This window comes from Astyanax mexicanus, chromosome 3 (genome assembly GCF_023375975.1).
Source record: "Astyanax mexicanus isolate ESR-SI-001 chromosome 3, AstMex3_surface, whole genome shotgun sequence".
NCBI classification, from domain to species: Eukaryota; Metazoa; Chordata; class Actinopteri; order Characiformes; family Acestrorhamphidae; genus Astyanax; species Astyanax mexicanus.
In genome coordinates this window covers 31,804,880-31,824,960 of record NC_064410.1, presented here as the reverse complement: position 1 = coordinate 31,824,960, position 20,081 = coordinate 31,804,880, and the positions used below count along the sequence as shown (strand labels likewise).

The following is a 20,081-nucleotide window of genomic DNA, read 5'->3' as shown; positions in this document are numbered from 1 at the left end:
AACTTTAACTGTACAGAACAACAGTGCTGCCTTTTAGTACACAGTCGAGTTAAACACACCATCAGCTCATGAAATAACATCAGCATTAAAACGCTGATCTCTGCATGGAGATCTGTGTGACTCTGAAAGGTTTGTGGTGTTTTTACCGGAGTCGCTGCGCATGGTTTTTACACGTTGTCTTGTTTTTTCGCGACGTCAAATGAGAAATATTTCGCATCTCCTCTCTCTCCTTGCTGCTGACACTGTCAAGTTAACTCTGAGTTGAGCCATGTAAGTAACGATAGATCACAGGCGAGTCTTTTCTCACGGGTTTGTATCTGAGCGCACCGCGCTGCTTCATTAGAGGTGGGTACTGATTGGTGGCTACCCCGCTTGTCCCACCTCTCCACCTTCGCTTAAGTAGTAGTGATTAGATATCTTACTAACTGGTCCCTACCTTTCAAAAAACTAAATCAGTTCTGATTGGATGTCGTCCCTGCCAAACATTTTCGTAACGTTTTTATTTGTTGATGAAAATGTCAGTTAATTTCGTCTTGTTTTAATTTTTTATGCTGTTTTTATGTAGTCATCGTCTCGAGTAGTACTTACCATACACTTGTTGTCACAATTTGATTTATGACCCCTGATTGATGGCTTGATTTATGATCTTTTGATTTATGGTTTACTTTATGGCATGCTGACTGACAAGGCTTGGGACATGTCTGATTGACAGGCTGACATGTTTATTACCCCACCAGCAACCCCCCTCACCAGACGACCCCCGTCCACATTCACCCACTCCTAAGAACACCTGGCTTGTTAAAGCGCGTTGGTGTGACAGTGGGTGGGGTTCTTGTTTGGGGGGCGGTGACATCAGTATATGTAGTATTTAAGCATTTTCTTTACCAAGTTAAGTGTGTTTTAACTACAGAAAATAAATCATGTCTTCTACATTCACTCCAGCCTTTAGAGCACATAGCTCTGATAACTTTATGTGTTTTGCGCCAAGAAAGAGAATCTACAACCAAGCGTTTACTAGCGACTCTCAAAAACAGTATAAGAGTGTTAAAATTAACCTCTACAATTCTCAGGCCTATGACGTTTGTGGGGAGGTGCATACAGAACAACCGCCTTCTTCTGAAAACCTGTTAAAAGGAAATCATTCTACACTTCGGGTATTTGGCGACAAGACAGCCCTTAACACTCAAGGTGAAATGTATAAGAAGTTTTCTCCAGCAGACACTGCCAAAACTGACGGTGGCATCGCGGTCTACAACCACGAAGAGACGCCGATGTGTGACACGAGGTCTGTGGACCATCACTGGTCATGATGTTAACACAGACGATCCAATGGTCTACGACGACGAGCGGTCGATGCCATTTACAACAATATCGGACAACAGCTGGTTGGATCAGCTTTGTGAGGATTTTGGGGGTATGAATTTGACATACCTACCACCAAACTATTATTCGCCAGAGCTGCCAGTGGAGTCTAGATACCAGACATTGCCAGCCGGCATTGAAGATGACGAAACATTGGTTGAAGCTCCTGAAGTCAAAACTGTACCTACAAAACCGGACGACGTGGATGGTCAAGTATGCGCCACGGGTTTAAAGCTTATAAAGTCTGCTGTCGTAGTCATTCTACAGCACATTATACACAACAAACTCAAGGAAACGTGTCTTGGATGTGAAGTTTGTCAGACATTGTGCTGAAATATCGCGTAAAGTTTGAAATGACAAATTTGTTGTATAAATGTATTGAGGACAGCGATGTTGATTTAACACATTTCAGTAGTGCACATGTTGTTAATGCTAAACGTTTGCAAAATTTTAAGAAACAGATGGGTATTGTGAAATCAGTATCAGATGACTGGTACAATTTGATGCAAATATGTATAGAAAATAATGAGCCATTCCATGTGACAAACGGTAAGATTCTGTCCCTTATGCCTAAGACAGTGCGAGTCGGTCATGTACTATGTTTGTGTACATACATACTAGATATTTGTGTGATGCAACTTTTAACAAAGAGACCGATTAATGTTTGTAAAGTGGTTGAAACACTTGTTGAATATTTGCTTGAAAGAAATGTTGATGTATGTGTACAATTTCTGGATTACATTGATGCACAGTGAGTTGTGAATAAAATAGCGTGTCAAACATTTCCAGGGTAATTCTTTTCAGCAAACACCGTCTATCAACATGTCGGATCTTCTGAAAAAGGCTTATTACATGCCTTCTAGCGCTGGCTCATTAGGCGGTAAAAATCGTTTGAAACGATGTGTTTTCGAGGATACTGGTATGCGTTTATCTGATCAAGAGGTTTCAGACTGGTTAGCAGGCGAGGATGCATACACACTTCACAAACCCATACGTCACAATTACAAAAGAAACCGAGTAATAGTGTACGGTATTGACTCACAATTCCAAGCTGATCTTGTTGATATGAGCGCGTATTCTAAGGAGAATGATGGATACAAATCTATGTTGACATGTATAGATGTATTAAGTAAATATGCATGGGTCCGTTTGTTAAAAAATAAATCAGGTTTGGAGGTTGCTAATGCTTTTGCATCCATTCTAACGGAAGGTAGAATTCCTAAAAAGTTGCAGACTGACAGGGGTAAAGAGTTTTCCAACAAACATTTTCAAAATATTATTTCGAAACATAGAATTACACATTTTGCCACGGGTAGCGAGCTAAAAGCAAGCGTCATAGAGCGGTTTAATAGAACTCTAAAAAGTCGGATGTGGCGCTATCTAACAGCAACGAATTCAAAAAGGTACGTCAATGTTTTACAAGACTTGATGAGTGGGTACAACAATAGTTACCACCGTAGTATCAAAATTAAACCTGGCGATGTAACCAAAGAAAATGAATCTACGGTTTTTTAAACATTGTATGGTGTGAAAAACAAACTAGAACAGAAACCTGTCTTTAGGTATAGGCTTGGGGATGTTGTGCGGATTTCTAAAGTCAGGGGTCCGTTTACAAAGGGATATGAGGAAAATTACACACATGAATTTTTTACCATATCAGAGTGTATCCATAGACAACCACCAGTTTATAGGTTAAAAGATTATGATGGTGATATTATACAAGGGTGTTTTTATGAAGAAGAGCTGCAAAAAATACACTTGCCTAAAGATAAAACATTTAAAGTTGAAAAGATTTTAGATAAAAAGAAACAGGGTAAAAAAATATTAGTTTTAGTAAAATGGTTAGGTTGGCCTTCAAAATTCAACAGTTGGATTCCTGAAAATGATGTCGTGGACATACAAACGCCTTAAAATCTATGCGCTTTGTGAAACTGTTCATTCGCACAAAAAAACAATATGGGTGAGAGTGGTTTTTGTGTCACGTTGCCGTGTAATTCGTCAACATCTGTGTACCCTAATAATCAAATTTCTAACTATAGAACCAAACTAAGCAAGCCGTTAGATTTAAAAGGTGACTGGGAAGTGGGTATTATAGAGATTCAATACCCACGAACATGGAACACCTTTGGTGATGCAGATGCTACGTTTGTCGTGTTTGATAAAAAATCTGGAAAAAACAACCAAATAACGCTGCCTACCGGGTATTATAACAACATACCGACCCTGATTGGTGAGATTAATACACACTTAGTCGAACTATCAACAGCTCTTGGTTATGACCAAATAAGACACAGGGTTTTTATTAGACACAATCCGCTGTGGGGGTGACATTTTATGGGAAACTTGCTATCATATTAGGTTTTAAACCAGGGGTGATTCTAGAATGTGGTGTTAAAGGAAATGATCTGGATGTTGTGCAGAGACAGTATGCACCACACCCTGCAGACATCTATGGGGGTTTCTACTCATTGTTTGTTTACACAGACATCATCAGACATCATTGATTACCAATCAGTTGGAGACTGTTTTGTACCCCTGTTAAGATGTGTACATATAACAGGGAACCATCACGACATTGTCACTATTAGATACAACAAGCCACCCTACGTGTCAACAACTAAGACACACATTAATGATATAGCTATTGAGGTTAAAACTGATCAGAACCAGTATATTGATTTTTCCTACGGTAAAGTGGTTGTGAAACTACACTTTAGGCCTGTAAAACGAGCAATAGTATTTTAAATGGAATCTTTTAACATACACGCCATGGACCCTGAGCGCTATGTATCTTACTACCAAAATCAAGCCGGCGGGGGCATGCTGGGGTATGCCGGGAGCCCTGCAATGTATGGGGCTGGATTTGGTGGGGTTTTTAGAAATTTATTCAGAATGGCTATACCGTTTTTTAAGAAGGGGTTTAGTATAGCCAAACCGCATCTAAAAACCCCACCAAATCCAGCCCGATTGTCACATGGAATGGCTCATTATTTTCTATACATATTTGTATCAAATTGTACCAGTCATCTGATACTGATTTCACAATACCCATCTGTTTCTTAAAATTTTGCAAACGTTTAGCATTAACAACATGTGCACTACTGAAATGTGTTAAATCAACATCGCTGTCCTCAATACATTTATACAACAAATTTGTCATTTCAAACTTTACGCGATATTTCAGCACAATGTCTGACAAACTTCACATCCAAGACACGTTTCCTTGAGTTTGTTGTGTATAATGTGCTGTAGAATCACTACGACAGCAGACTTTATAAGCTTTAAACCCGTGGCGCATACTTGACCATCCACGTCGTCCGGTTTTGTAGGTACAGTTTTGACTTCAGGAGCTTCAACCAATGTTTCGTCATCTTCAATGCCGGCTGGCAATGTCTGGTATCTAGACTCCACTGGCAGCTCTGGCAAATAATAGTTTGGTGGTAGGTATGTCAAATTCATACCCCCAAAATCCTCACAAAGCCGATCCAACCAGCTGTTGTCCGATATTGTTGTAAATGGCATCGACCGCTCGTCGTCGTAGACCATTGGATCGTCTGTGTTAACATCATGACCAGTGATGGTCCACAGACCTCGTGTCACACATCGGCGTCTCTTCGTGGTTGTAGACCGCGATGCCACCGTCAGTTTTGGCAGTGTCTGCTGGAGAAAACTTCTTATACATTTCACCTTGAGTGTTAAGGGCTGTCTTGTCGCCAAATACCCGAAGTGTAGAATGATTTCCTTTTAACAGGTTTTCAGAAGAAGGCGGTTGTTCTGTATGCACCTCCCCACAAACGTCATAGGCCTGAGAATTGTAGAGGTTAATTTTAACACTCTTATACTGTTTTTGAGAGTCGATAGTAAACGCTTGGTTGTAGATTCTCTTTCTTGGCGCAAAACACATAAAGTTATCAGAGCTATGTTCTCTAAAGGCTGGAGTGAATGTAGAAGACATGATTTATTTTCTGTAGTTAAAACACACTTAACTTGGTAAAGAAAATGCTTAAATACTACATATACTGATGTCACCGCCCCCCAAACAAGAACCCCACCCACTGTCACACCAACGCGCTGTAACAAGCCAGGTGTTCTTAGGAGTGGGTGAATGTGGACGGGGGTCGTCTGGTGAGGGGGGTTGCTGGTGGGGTAATAAACATGTCAGCCTGTCAATCAGACATGTCCCAAGCCTTGTCAGTCAGCATGCCATAAAGTAAACCATAAATCAAAAGATCATAAATCAAGCCATCAATCAGGGGTCATAAATCAAATTGTGACAACAAGTGTATGGTAAGTACTACTCGAGACGATGACTAAATAAAAACAGCATAAAAAATAAAAACAAGACGAAATTAACTGACATTTTCATCAACAAATAAAAACGTTACGAAAATGTTTGGCAGGGACGACATCCAATCAGAACTGATTTAGTTTTTTGAAAGGTAGGGACCAGTTAGTAAGATATCTAATCACTACTACTTAAGCGAAGGTGGAGAGGTGGGACAAGCGGGGTAGCCACCAATCAGTACCCACCTCTAATGAAGCAGCGCGGTGCGCTCAGATACAAACCCGTGAGAAAAGACTCGCCTGTGATCTATCGTTACTTACATGGCTCAACTCAGAGTTAACTTGACAGTGTCAGCAGCAAGGAGAGAGAGGAGATGCGAAATATTTCTCATTTGACGTCGCGAAAAAACAAGACAACGTGTAAAAACCATGCGGAGCGACTCCGGTAAAAACACCACAAACCTTTCAGTCACACAGATCTCCATGCAGAGATCAGCGTTTTAATGCTGATGTTATTTCATGAGCTGATGGTGTGTTTAACTCAACTGTGTACTAAAAGATTCAATCAGGGGTCATAAATCAAATTGTGACAACAAGTGTATGGTAAGTACTACTGTCTCGTTTTCGCCTTGGAAAAAAGCTTCATTGACGAAAACTATGACGGAAAATTTTCGTCAACGAAATTAACACTGCACCCACAGCCAATTTTGCACGTCTTCTGCCGTGGCGCTGATGATCTTCACGTCTGCTTTTATTTTGTCCATCCAGCGCAGTTTTGGTCGTCCGCGTGGTCGGCGTCCTTGGGGGCTCAACTGCATTGCTGATTTCGCCACAGAGTTTTCATCGCTACGTACCACATGTCCATACCATCGTAGTCGAGCCTCCCGCATCTTGGCTGTGATAGATGTGACTCTCTTTTTTCCTGTATGTCTTTATTTCTGACATGATCAAGGCGGGAGATGCCCAGGGTCTATCGTAGCATCCGCATTTCCATGGCATGCATGGCTTGTTCTTGTTTCGCTGTTGCTGGCCAGCATTCATTTCCATACAATGCCACTGGACGTACGATGGTTTTGTATACCTTGGCTTTGAAGCGGTTGCGCATACGACGGTCACAAAGCACTCCAGTCACCTGGCGCCACCTATTCCATGCTGCAGTGATTTGGGCTCGGGTGTCGGCGCTCGTGCTGCCATCGCTGCTGAAAATGTTAGAGACAACTAACTGTTTTATTAACCTATTTCACTGAGTCTGTTTTACACTGTGCGCCCAGGTAAAGAAAGAAAATGCAAGTTTGCTATATGGGAGGCAGTGATGTTATCCACTATGCTGTTGTAACCAGGTTTCTTAGAGATCACAAAATCACAAGCAGGCAAGTGTTTGAAACAGAAAATACAAAACTCAATCCAACAACAGTTCAAAATGCATTCTAAGATTCAGACTAAGCATACCAAGAACAGATAGCACTCAGAAGTGTGTAGAATAAGGAGAACCACGATCAGAAAATCTGAAAAAAAAAAAAAAATGTTTGCAGTGAAGAAACTGAAGAAAAGTTTGCTTTTTCATTAAATGATCATGATGTAGCACATATTTATAGTTATTATCACACCTGAGGATCCCTCACCTTGCCTGCAGAAGTCACTCTGTTCCGTTTCTTGTTCATATTTAATAAGATGCAGTTATTACAGTCTTGCATTGTAGTTTAAGTTTTGTCTTAATCACCTTTTGGATAACACTTTATAATAACTTTTATTAACTAATGATTAATAACTGTTATTTTTCACATTTTAAGAAACTAAAAAGTTGCTATCACATTTGTAAATACTAATGAACACATTGGCAACATGAACTGCATTTGATAAACTTTTGCCTGGTTTAAAATTCGTATTCCGTAGCGATTTATTAATGTTCAAATTCTGGAAAAATAAGAGGAATTGTGGAAAAATAAGAGACCACTTAAAAATTATGAGTTTCTTAGATTTTACCAAATTATATACAGGCAAATAGAGGAAATGTGGAACACTGATTTGTTTATTGTTTTTTTTCTAAATTATTGTTGTTTCTAAATGAACATGAACTTTCATTCTTGGCATTGAAGTCTGAAAGCACTGCATTTTTTTATTATTATTTTGACATTTACATTTCCTATTTTCTGCAAATAAATGCTCTAAATGACTATATTCTTATTTGGAATTTGGGAGACTTGATGTCAGTGGTATATATAGAATTATTAATATAAAACAGATACGTTAAGTTCACTCAAACATATACCTATTTAAAGCAAAATCAGAGAAAATAATAATTTTGCACTGGTCTATTCTTTTATGTCTGGTATATACAGCTGTATATACCGTGGCAGGAAAGAAAGTATGTGAACCCTTTGTATTTTCATGGACCCATCTGTCATAAAAATTTTATCTGGTCATCATCAGAATCAAAGATATTAAAAAATATATATAATATACTTAAAATAATAACAAAAAAGACCTTCCATGTCTTTATTGAGAACAACAATAAAAACCTCATAGTGCTAGTGGAAAAAAAGTATGTAGAAAAAGTAGAACAATCGTGTTAATGACCTCAAAAAAGCGAAACAGAGTAAGGTGTTAGTAGGGGTGTACCATATCTGTAGGGGTTGGGCTCGCTCTAGTAAGTGAGCCCTCTGAACCAGGTAGTAAAAAGACCCAAGTGCAGGACAGTAGACCTCAAAGCAGGTAAACTCAAGAATAAAACACAATTGAACACAAATGGGGAAGTTGGTGAGAAAAGCAACTCAAAAGGAGTTGATTTTAAGAATGGGTTGACAAACAAAAAAACACGCCGAGCGTGGGGAAAGCACATTGGATAATAAACAAAAGAACACCAGGGGAGGACTGGCTGCCCCTTATAAACTGGGGTAAACGTAAATAAAACCTTCCCAAACTAAACTATGAAGTTTATAGGTGCTTTTAGAAACTTAGGGAGTGATCCCCTTTCTAACATGGAAGTGGGGAAGCTTCTAAGAGTAGTGAGAGAGAGAGGGAACGCCACTCAAACTCTCAGACAAAGAAAAGGAAAAGAGGAAGCTTGAGAACAAACTAGAGAAAGAGAGTTAGAAGGCTTGGCTTGTCTTTAGCAGACAGGAAAGTTAAAAAACAGCTCAGAAAATGGGCATAGATTCGCTCTGAAAGGTTCAAAGATCCAGCACTGTATGACTGAATCCCAGAGCTTAAATAGACCTTACACAGGTGCATTGTGTTGAGCTTGATTAGGTGCTGGTGTTGCTCGAGACCCCCCTCTGGTGGCCGGAGGGGGCCTTGACCGGGTGCCAACCCTTACAATATCGTATCGTACGTGATAATATCGCCAAAAAGTTTGACTACCGTGAACGATATTATACCCTGAAATATCATGCCATATCACCCACCCTGGATTATCGCAACAGAGTACTACTTTTTTGCCGTTTTTAGCAAAAGAAAAATTCACGCTGTTCTCATTTCCCATTATATATCTACTAGAGACAGATTATATAACTTTAATCCTGGATATATGGAGATATTTGGAGTGCATTACTAGTATCATGACATTCTGAATCATTGACTTCTGTTACAAATCTGCTACAATTATTTTAATATCTCAGTTAGCCATATCATATTGCATGCAATAATAAAAATCGAAATATTTTTTCTAATTCAGTGTTTTGTCATGTCGTATCACTTTCGTGAAAATAACATGAAATATCGTGATATTATTTTAGAGCCATATCGCCCACCCCTAGGTGTTAGCATACCTGGAGTCTTACTAGTTTAGAGGCTAATAAAATCTTACAAAAAATGCATTGACTGGAAAAAGATCTAGAAAATTAGCACTTTAATCTGTTTGAAAAGGTTTCAGTCCTTGTTTTTTGTTCTAGTTGTTTTTTTGGCTTTTGCTTTGTCACTCTCCGAAAAAATAATGTCTTCCAGACAGTTCCTGGATTCTGTCAAGACTGATTTGCAGAAACTTATCTCACAATGGCATCCTGTCTCCTCTCCTGCATTACAGATACAAGGAGAGAATACAATAAATGCATAGCCTGTAAAGTCACATATGAGAAAGTGACAGCACCCATTATTCTACAAAGGTTTGACTGCAGAATATAAAGCTTGTGGAGTTGAGCTTAGTGTTTCACCACAGAGATGCTTTCAAGGTCAGCAGATGTTCGGAAGATGTTTTCCCAAAAGCGTCTATGTGCAAAAAAAAAAAAAAAAAAATCAACCAGAAGAAGCTGTGCTGGAAACATTAAGCTTGTCTTAATCCAATGACTTTGGGGTAAATAAAACACAACAGTTCCAGATGGAACCTGGAAGATGTCCCCACTCCATAGAACACAAATCCAGGGTGTAGGCCCCTCTAGCTCTCTAGCTCTCTGTATGCTTAGGATTGGGACTGATGATCTTAAGGGGCTTTCAGATGAACATTTTGAAAAGGTTCCAGGAAGGTTAGCTGGTAACGTTACAGAAATGATGTTCCAAAAATTTACTGAAAACGTGTGACATGATAATGGTTTGCATCACAGTGTTATTACAACGTTTCTCACATGACGTAGCTGCAACACTACTAAACATTTAAAAAAGGTTGATTAAAAACACGGGAAAAAGAACATCTAGAAAACCTGACTGTCACAGTTGTGCAGGGAGAGGACACTGAGGCGGACAACGGAAACACACGGACTATAAATACACACGGACCAACATAGGAAACACCTGGGGCACCGATAACGAGGGGGCGGAGCTACAATTGAATTGAATACAGGTGAAAATGCTTAAGAATGAGACACAGGAGAAACACACAGGATCACATGGGGCATGACACAGGCACGGAGAAAGAAAATGAAACAAACAGAGAGCAGAAAAAACACTGGACAGGAGAGACACAGAATAGGGCCAAGATGTGACAGTGACAGATCTACTTGAAATCTACTAATCGAAACTTGTAAGCTGGAAAGCAGCAAAATACTTACTTACAAAATACAATACAATTGAGCTGCTAGGTTAATATTTGTTTGTATCAAAAACTGCTTGACCTATTTTTAAAGTTCTTAATTTAACTGACAACTTGCACAAACACAACCCACTTTAGAATCTAATTTCCAGCATATAAGCATAAACTATTAAACAAAAATGTCTTTAGGATGCTGAATTAAACACATTAGACTAGACTACAGATTGATACTCCACATCAGCAGAGAGTTGCCTAGCCAAAAGCAATCGTCTTCACTTTACTGTGCTAACTACAGCAGCGTACACAGCGGATTTCTAACAGCAGGTTTGAGGTGATAATGACTGCTTCTCTTTAGCATTCAGCTCCATTACCGTTAGCTCATCTCATTCTCTTCAGATCTGATGAGAATTAGCTTTGCTCCTGTCTGAGCTCAGGGACGTGTTTGCGGTGAGAAGAATCCTTCAAAATCACTGACAGAGAAATTGTTCAGTTTTATGGAGATCGCCTCCCACAGAGCTGCCAAAGCTGTCATTCCCCCGAGCGCTGGAACACGCTTCCTTTCAACCTGCTGCTCATTCATCTTCCTGGCGAGAGGAAGCATAGACTCTGAAGAACCGGCGAGTTTGGACGGAACGACATGTGGCCACCAAGAAGCGGCTCCTTCAGTTCCTTTATTTGAAGTAGATGAAAACATTGCCAATCATGCAGAAGCCTGGATTCTGCTTGTGTTTATAGATAACAGTGTGCTAATACTGACTGCATGGGTACCTTCCATTAGCTGGAATTCAGAGCCAGACTCTGAGGCTTCTTATTTAGTTTTGCAGGGGAACAGGCTAACGCAGCTAGCAAGGAATGGAAGCGTAAATACCACTAATTAGCGTAAAGCAAAATTCCTAAAAGTTACTTAAAGGAAAGTAGCTAAAAACATTAGCATGTTAGCATGTAGCATACATGTTAGCTGGGGGCTGTTGGGTTTTGTTTTGATTTCTGTCCACATTGAACTTCCTTTCAGTTTGTTCTCAGATTTATAGAATCTGAATGAATGCAGAGCACAGAATACATGACTGGAGTGTTACACAATCCGATTCTTATAGACACGCACCACCATATATGTGACTAGAGTTTGGACTCATGGGACCTGTCACAGTATCTTGCGGTGCGGAAATGAATTGAATTGTTATTGGTTGGAGTGGGAGTTTATTTAGTCAATGCAATGAGGGAAAATGTTTAAAAAATGTTACAAAAAAACATGTAAATAGCAGTTAAAGCATAGCAATGGCAAGTAAAAAAAAAAGCTGTCAATCTATAAAAATACAGTTTAAAGTCGCCTATATGACCATAACTTTTTAATAGTAAAGAAATAAATGGATCATTAAAACATATGCCAAATGGTTTATGTTTTTTTTTATGTTATATATATACCACTGACATATTATGTGGAATATTAGTTCATTTAAAAACTATTTAATTTATGATTTGTTGTACTTTTTTACATAAAAAATTAAAAGTAACTATGTAACTTTTACTTAAAGTACATTTTAAATTGAGTACTTTTTTACTTTTACTCAAGTAGATTTTAATTGGGTACTTTTACTTTTATTGACTAGAATTTTAGCAAAGTAAAGGTACTTTTACTTAATTACAATTTTCAGTACTTTTTCCACCTCTGCTATTCATCAGTAATTTTTTTACACTATATATAAGGGAAAATTAGTGGGTCAAATTATGTGCTAAACTATTGGACACCATGTTAATGCCAGGTGTGAATGGTATATAAGATAAATTTAAACGCTTGCATATTTTTGCAGGTATTTACGCAAACAGGTAAGATTAGATACAGGTGAACAGATACAGGCCCAATCCCATTTTGCCACTTGGCCATACTATTTACCCCTAACCCCTCTGTTTTGTGCATGCACACCTAGGGATGGGTAGGGGTGTCCCAATTCTTGTTAGGCTGGAGAGGCAGAGAGACGGAATTGTGCTTGTTAGCCCCTCAAACAGAGATTTTTCAGATGCACACTTCAAACCGAGGGGGGTGAGAATCACTGGTAAGATGGAGAAACAAGCGACCAAAAAAACCCACAAATTTTTAAAACATTTTCCTTGTTAACAGTGAAGATTAGCACTATATTACCATAGTTTAATGTGAATGGTAACAGAGTTTTTATTTTGGGATTTTATTTTGGTTTCTAAAAAGGAGGACACCTTTTTTTGTGGGGGGGAGGGTGGGGTTATTGAATTCTGATGTCTGATATGTATTTTCTTAATTTCTCTGATATAACAGCTCAATTCTTATTCTTTAGGTTAAAGGTGCTTCCTCCTTTAAACTACTATAACATGTATTTGTATCAGGCTACAAACAGGGCTGCTTTATGAATTCATGCAACGCAACTTTGTCTTAAAAGCATTTGTCACTGTTTTACTCTTATTCAGTGTGAGCATTTATTTTGCTAATATTACTTTTATATTTTTTACACTTACTTTTTAAGTTAACTGATCATTTATCAAATTTAAAATCTGTTATTTCACTTGTTTTAGTGCTTTTTAAAACATGTTGATCCACAGCATAGAGGCTACAAAACTCAAACTATGCAGCCTTTCAACACAGCTTTAACCTAAATATCTAAAATAAAATGATGTAGCCTAAAATACACGATTGCTGCTCATCCAACACTTCTCATTATTCGCCGTTTGCTATTTTAATCAGCCATTGCTCATCATTCTCACGTAACCTCCTCACCTTAAAGTCCCTGTGTTATGCTAACTTTTCTAACGTTACTACCTCACATTCCTGCTCAGTCTGTCCCTTGTTTCCTCAGTCAAAAGCCTGCTCTCCCGGTCTGCTGCTCAACACTGAACGTACCACGCAGAGAAAGGGTGTAGAACCGACAGACACACATGTGCTTTCGCATGCAAACATTTGGGTATACACTGGCAAGCCCACGCTTTCTTCTTCACACACACTCAATGCAAAGTATATATATTTGAGGAGAAGGGCGTGACTAATTTGCCATACAGAGAAACCTGGAATGGAGTGGAATGGAACGACGTGGCAAGTCTAATCACAATGTACTGTACATGTATTATGTTTGAGGCAGTCAAACAAAATTTTAAAACGATTTTGAAATTCCCGGACATTTTTTTTGGTCTCAAAAGTAGGACATTTCCGGAAAAAAGAGGACTTCTGGTCAGCCTAGTTAAATTAATATGAGAAACAATAGCACAATGCCAATTAATGACATTTTTTTCTTTGCAATAGCAATACTGACAATATGAATAAGCAGAGTTGGAAAAAGAGTGATAATGAGTCTGTAACTAGTTCTAAAAAGGCTAGTGAACTTTAAAGCACTACTCAATCATTAAAGACTTGGAGAATTTGAGTGATATGCAGTGTTTATGAGAATCTTTGAAGCTGTGAGGACAGTGATGAACTGAACACTTGACCCGGACTGTTTAGTGTGGGAGTTTTTATCATGGTTTTATTTGTGAGCTTCATTTTTCTCTCAGTTCTTTTGTTTTCTTTAATGTTTTTCTGCCTCATTTCTTAATTTGTGCCTGTTATTTTTATTTGACCTTTGAAAACTTCGTTCTGAAGAGTGTTAAAAAAAATCTCTCGCTCTCTCTTTGTTCTCTTGTTTATGGTTAGGTGTGTGTGTGAGTGTGTATGTGAGAGTGTGTGTAGTTACAGAGGCCAGAGTTATCCAGAATGAATTCTCTTATCAAAGTCTGCGGGAAGCTGGCATTATTATATTTTCTCTTTTTTCTTCTGTGTGCTGTGAACTCTACATTCACACAGACACACACAAAATCACTGCTGATATTTTATTTCCTTTTCTGACTGTCTGTCTCTCTCCCTCACAATCTCAAACAATGCCTCTATCAGTTATATTGTTAGTATTTTATGCTTATTGTAATGAAATATACTGCGTGTCTCTTTATCTTCATCAGAAAATTAGGCAGAAATTTCACTCCAATATATACACTGTCATATTAGTGGTTATCTTTCTTTTTAGCTGAGCGTTCACCACAGCTTCACTAATAGTCTACCTGATCAGTGGTGGTTCTACAGTGCAGTGGTGGTTCTAGATCATTTCAGCCTGGGGGGAGGGGTCTAGAGCCAGTGTTCTGTTAAAGGAACTGATTACTTTCTAGTTTATAATGATTTGCAGGCATTAATAAGAAAATATAAGCATTCAATATCATTCAACATTGCATTTATACAGTTCTATATTTGTCATGTCATATAAACACATTAACAACTGATCACATTTCACATTTAAATGTCTTTCCTATCATTTAAAATGTCATTTATCCCTTTTTTCAGTTTCATATTAAATTTCTATTACATCAGTTGTCTTCTATGGTTTGTACGTTTTCTTGTCAACAGAATTCTTACAGGTGATTTTATCATATTTCATACAAAGAGATCAACAAAAGTCATGCTTTACAATGTTATTAACTCTTTTCTGTTTTATATACTATAATTTACATCAACTGTCTTCCTGCATTAATAATATTCTCACAGATTTCTCATTCTGTCACAGAGAACCCGAGCTCTAGTGCAGAACCTGCTCCCAACATGCAGCTCTACCTGTGTGAATCAGCTCATTGGCAGTTTCATATTCAAGTTTTTATATTTAAATGAATAATTTACCATACGTTTACCATGTTTATCACTGTAATACTGTAAAACATGGCAAAACAAAAAAAAACATGTTTAAAGTGGTAAAAATTGTACAAACATGGTAAACGTATGATAAAAACATGATAAAAAAGGTAAACCTGTAAACACATGATAAAACTAAAAACACATGGTAAACATTGTTAAACTACTAAACATAGTAAAACATGGTAAAAGATGGTAAAAGATGGTAAAACATGATAAAAGATGGTGAACATGGTAAAACATGGTAAAACATGATAAAAGATGGTGAACATGGTAAACATGGTAAAACATGGTAAAACATGGTAAAACATGGTAAACATGGTAAAACATGGTAAACATGGTAAAACATGGTAAAACATGGTAAAAGATGGTAAACATGGTAAAACATGATAAAAGATGGTAAAACATGGTAAAACATGGTAAACATGGTAAAACATGGTAAACATGGTAAAACATGGTAAAACATGGTAAAAGATGGTAAACATGGTAAAACATGATAAAAGATGGTGAACATGGTAAACATGGTAAAACATGATAAAAGATGGTGAACATGGTAAACATGGTAAAACATGATAAAACAAAGTAAAACATGATAAAAGATGGTGAACATGGTAAACATGGTAAAACATGATAAAACAAAGTAAAACATGGTAAACATGGTAAAACATGGTAAACATGGTAAAACATGGTAAAAGATGGTAAACATGGTAAAACATGATAAAAGATGGTAAAACATGGTAAAAGATTGTAAAATACGGTAAAATATGGTAAAACATGGTAAAACATGGTAAACGTGGTAAAAGATGGTAAAACATGGTAAACATGGTAAACATGGTAAACGTGGTAAAAGATTGTAAAACATGGTAAACACGTTGAAAGATGGTAAAAAATGGTAAAACATGGTAAACATGGTAAAACATGGTAAAAGATGGTAAAACATGGTAAACATGGTAAAAGATGGTAAAACATGGTAAAACATGATAAAAGATGGTGAACATGGTAAACATGGTAAAACATGATAAAAGATGGTGAACATGGTAAACATGGTAAAACATGATAAAACAAAGTAAAACATGGTAAACATGGTAAAACATGGTAAACATGGTAAAACATGGTAAAAGATGGTAAACATGGTAAAACATGATAAAAGATGGTAAAACATGGTAAAAGATTGTAAAATACGGTAAAATATGGTAAAACATGGTAAAACATGGTAAACGTGGTAAAAGATGGTAAAACATGGTAAACATGGTAAACATGGTAAACGTGGTAAAAGATTGTAAAACATGGTAAACACGTTGAAAGATGGTAAAAAATGGTAAAACATGGTAAACATGGTAAAACATGGTAAAAGATGGTAAAACATGGTAAACATGGTAAAAGATGGTAAAACATGGTAAAACATGATAAAAGATGGTGAACATGGTAAACATGGTAAAACATGATAAAAGATGGTGAACATGGTAAACATGGTAAAACATGATAAAACAAAGTAAAACATGGTAAACATGGTAAAACATGGTAAACATGGTAAAACATGGTAAAAGATGGTAAACATGGTAAAACATGATAAAAGATGGTAAAACATGGTAAAAGATTGTAAAATACGGTAAAATATGGTAAAACATGGTAAAACATGGTAAACGTGGTAAAAGATGGTAAAACATGGTAAACATGGTAAACATGGTAAACGTGGTAAAAGATTGTAAAACATGGTAAACACGTTGAAAGATGGTAAAAAATGGTAAAACATGGTAAACATGGTAAAACATGGTAAAAGATGGTAAAACATGGTAAACATGGTAAAAGATGGTAAAACATGGTACACATGGTAAACGTGGTAAAAGATTGTAAAAGATTGTAAAACATGGTAAACATGTTGAAAGATTGTAAAACATGGTAAACATGTTGAAAGATGGTAAAAAATGGTAAACATGGTAAAACATGGTAAAACATGGTAAAAGATGGTAAAACATGGTAAACATGGTAAAACATGGTAAAAGATGGTAAAACATGGTAAACATGGTAAAAGATGGTAAAACATGGTAAACATGGTAAAACATGGTAAAAGATGGTAAACATGGTAAAAGATGGTAAAACATGGTAAAACATGGTAAAAGATGGTTAAAATATGGTAAAATATGGTAAAACATGGTAAAACATGGTAAACGTGGTAAAAGATGGTAAAACATGGTAAACATGGTAAAAGATTGTAAAACATGGTAAACATGTTGAAAGATGGTAAAAAATGGTAAAACATGGTAAACATGGTAAAACATGGTAAAAGATGGTAAAACATGGTAAACATGGTAAAAGATGGTAAAACATGGTACACATGGTAAACGTGGTAAAAGATTGTAAAACATGGTAAACATGTTGAAAGATGGTAAAAAATGGTAAAACATGGTAAACATGGTAAAACATGGTAAAAGATGGTAAAACATGATAAACATGGTAAAAGATGGTAAAACATGGTACACATGGTAAACGTGGTAAAAGATTGTAAAACATGGTAAACATGTTGAAAGATGGTAAAAGATTGTAGAACATGGTAAACATGTTGAAAGATGGTAAAAAATGGTAAAAAAATGGTAAACATGGTAAAACATGGTAAAAGATGGTAAAACATGGTAAACATGGTAAAAGATGGTAAAATATGGTAAAAGATGGTGAACATGGTAAAACATGGTAAAAGATGGTAAAATATGGTAAATCATGGTAAACGTGGTAAAAGATGGTAAAACATGGTAAACATGGTAAATGTGGTAAAAGATGTTAAAAGATGGTAAAACATGGTAAAAGATGGTTAACGTGGTAAAAGATGGTTAAAGATGGTAAAACATGGTAAAAGATGGTAAAAGATGGTAAAAGATGGTAAAATATGGTAAAACATGATAAAACATGGTAAACGTGGTAAAAGATGGTAAACATGGTAAAAGATGGTAAAAGATGGTAAAATATGGTAAAACATGGTAAACGTGGTAAAAGATGTTAAAAGATGGTAAAACATGGTAAAACATGGTAAATGTGGTAAAAGATGGTAAAAGATGGTAAACATGGTAAACGTGGTAAAAGATGTTAAAAGATGGTAAAACATGGTAAAACATGGTAAAAGATGGTTAACGTGGTAAAAGATGGTAAAAGATGGTAAACGTGGTAAAAGATAGTAAAACATGGTAAAAAATGTTAAAAGATGGTAGACGTGGTAAAAGATTGTAAAACATGGTACACGTTAAAAGATGGTAAAAGATGGTAAATGTGGTAAAACATGGTAAACATGGTAAAACATGGTAAACGTGGTAAAAGATGGTAAAACATGGTAAACATGGTAAAAGATGATAAAAGATGGTAAAATATGGTAAAACATGGTAAACATGGTAAAAGATGGTCAAATATGGTAAAACATGGTAAATGTGGTAAAAGATGGTAAAACATGGTAAACATGGTAAACGTGGTAAAAGATGTTAAAAGATGGTAAAACATGATAAAAGATGGTTAACGTGGTAAAAGATGGTAAAAGATGGTAAAAGATGGTAAACGTGGTAAAAGATAGTAAAACATGGTAAAAAATGTTAAAAGATGGTAGACGTGGTAAAAGATTGTAAAACATGGTAAACGTTAAAAGATGGTAAAAGATGGTAAATGTGGTAAAAGATGGTAAACATGGTAAAATATGGTAAAACATGGTAAACATGTTAAAAGATGGTAAAACATGGTAAAACATGGTAAACGTGGTAAAACATGGTAAAACATGGTAAAAGATGGTAAACGTGGTAAAAGATGGTAAACCATGGTAAAAGACGGTAAAACATGGTAAAAGATAGTAAAACATGGTAAACGTGGTAAAAGATGGTAAAACATGGTAAAACATGCTAAACGTGGTAAAAGATGGTAAACCATGGTAAACCATGGTAAACATGGTAAACGTGGTAAAAGATGGTAAAAGATGGTAAACTTGGTAAAAGATGGTAAAACATGGTAAACGTGGTAAAAGATGGTTAAAGATTGTAAACATGGTAAACATGGTAAAACATGGTAGACGTGGTAAACGATGGTAAAACATGGTAAACGTGGTAAAAGATGGTTAAAGATGGTAAACATGGTAAATATAGTAAAAGATGGTAAAATATGGTAAAACATGGTAAAATATGGTAAACGTGGTAAAAGATGGTAAAATATGGTAAAACATGGTAAAAGATGGTAAACGTGGTAAAAGATGGTAAACATGGTAAAACATGGTAAACCTGGTAAAACATTGTAAACATGGTTTACATGTTTACCATGGTTTTATAGTTTTAGCTTGTATACTATGATTTTAGAGGTTTACCATGTTTACCATGTTTTTACCATATTTCTTTTACCATGTTTTGTATTTTTACCACGTTTAGCATGTTTTTATAGTTTTCTCATGTTTGCCATGTTCTTTTAACCATTTTTGCCATGGTTTTATAGATGTGCCATGTTTTACAGTGTTACCATATTTATCATGTTTTAACCATACGTTTACCATGTTTATCAGGGTAAAACTTTAAAACATAGCAAAACTATAAAAACATGGTAGATGTGGTAAGAATTGTACGAAAATGGTAAATGTATGGTAAAAAACATGTTTACAATGTTTTACCACGTTTACCATCTTTTACCAAGTTTTACCATGTTTTTACCATACTTGTACCATGTTGTTATAGTTTTACTATGTTTACCATGTTTTAACATATTTTTTTACCACATTTTTAACATGTTTAATATATATTTTAGATTTTTTTATAGTTTTGCCATGTTTTACAGTTTTACCATATTTTTCAT

The 20,081-nt window shown here is 36.4% G+C and overlaps 1 pseudogene; it reads right to left on the bottom strand.

Annotated features, from left to right (window-relative positions):
• Positions 1-4,927: 4,927 nt before the first annotated feature.
• On the bottom strand, positions 4,928-11,186 carry LOC111195552 (uncharacterized; annotated as a pseudogene).
• Between the last annotated feature and the right edge of the window lie 8,895 nt (positions 11,187-20,081).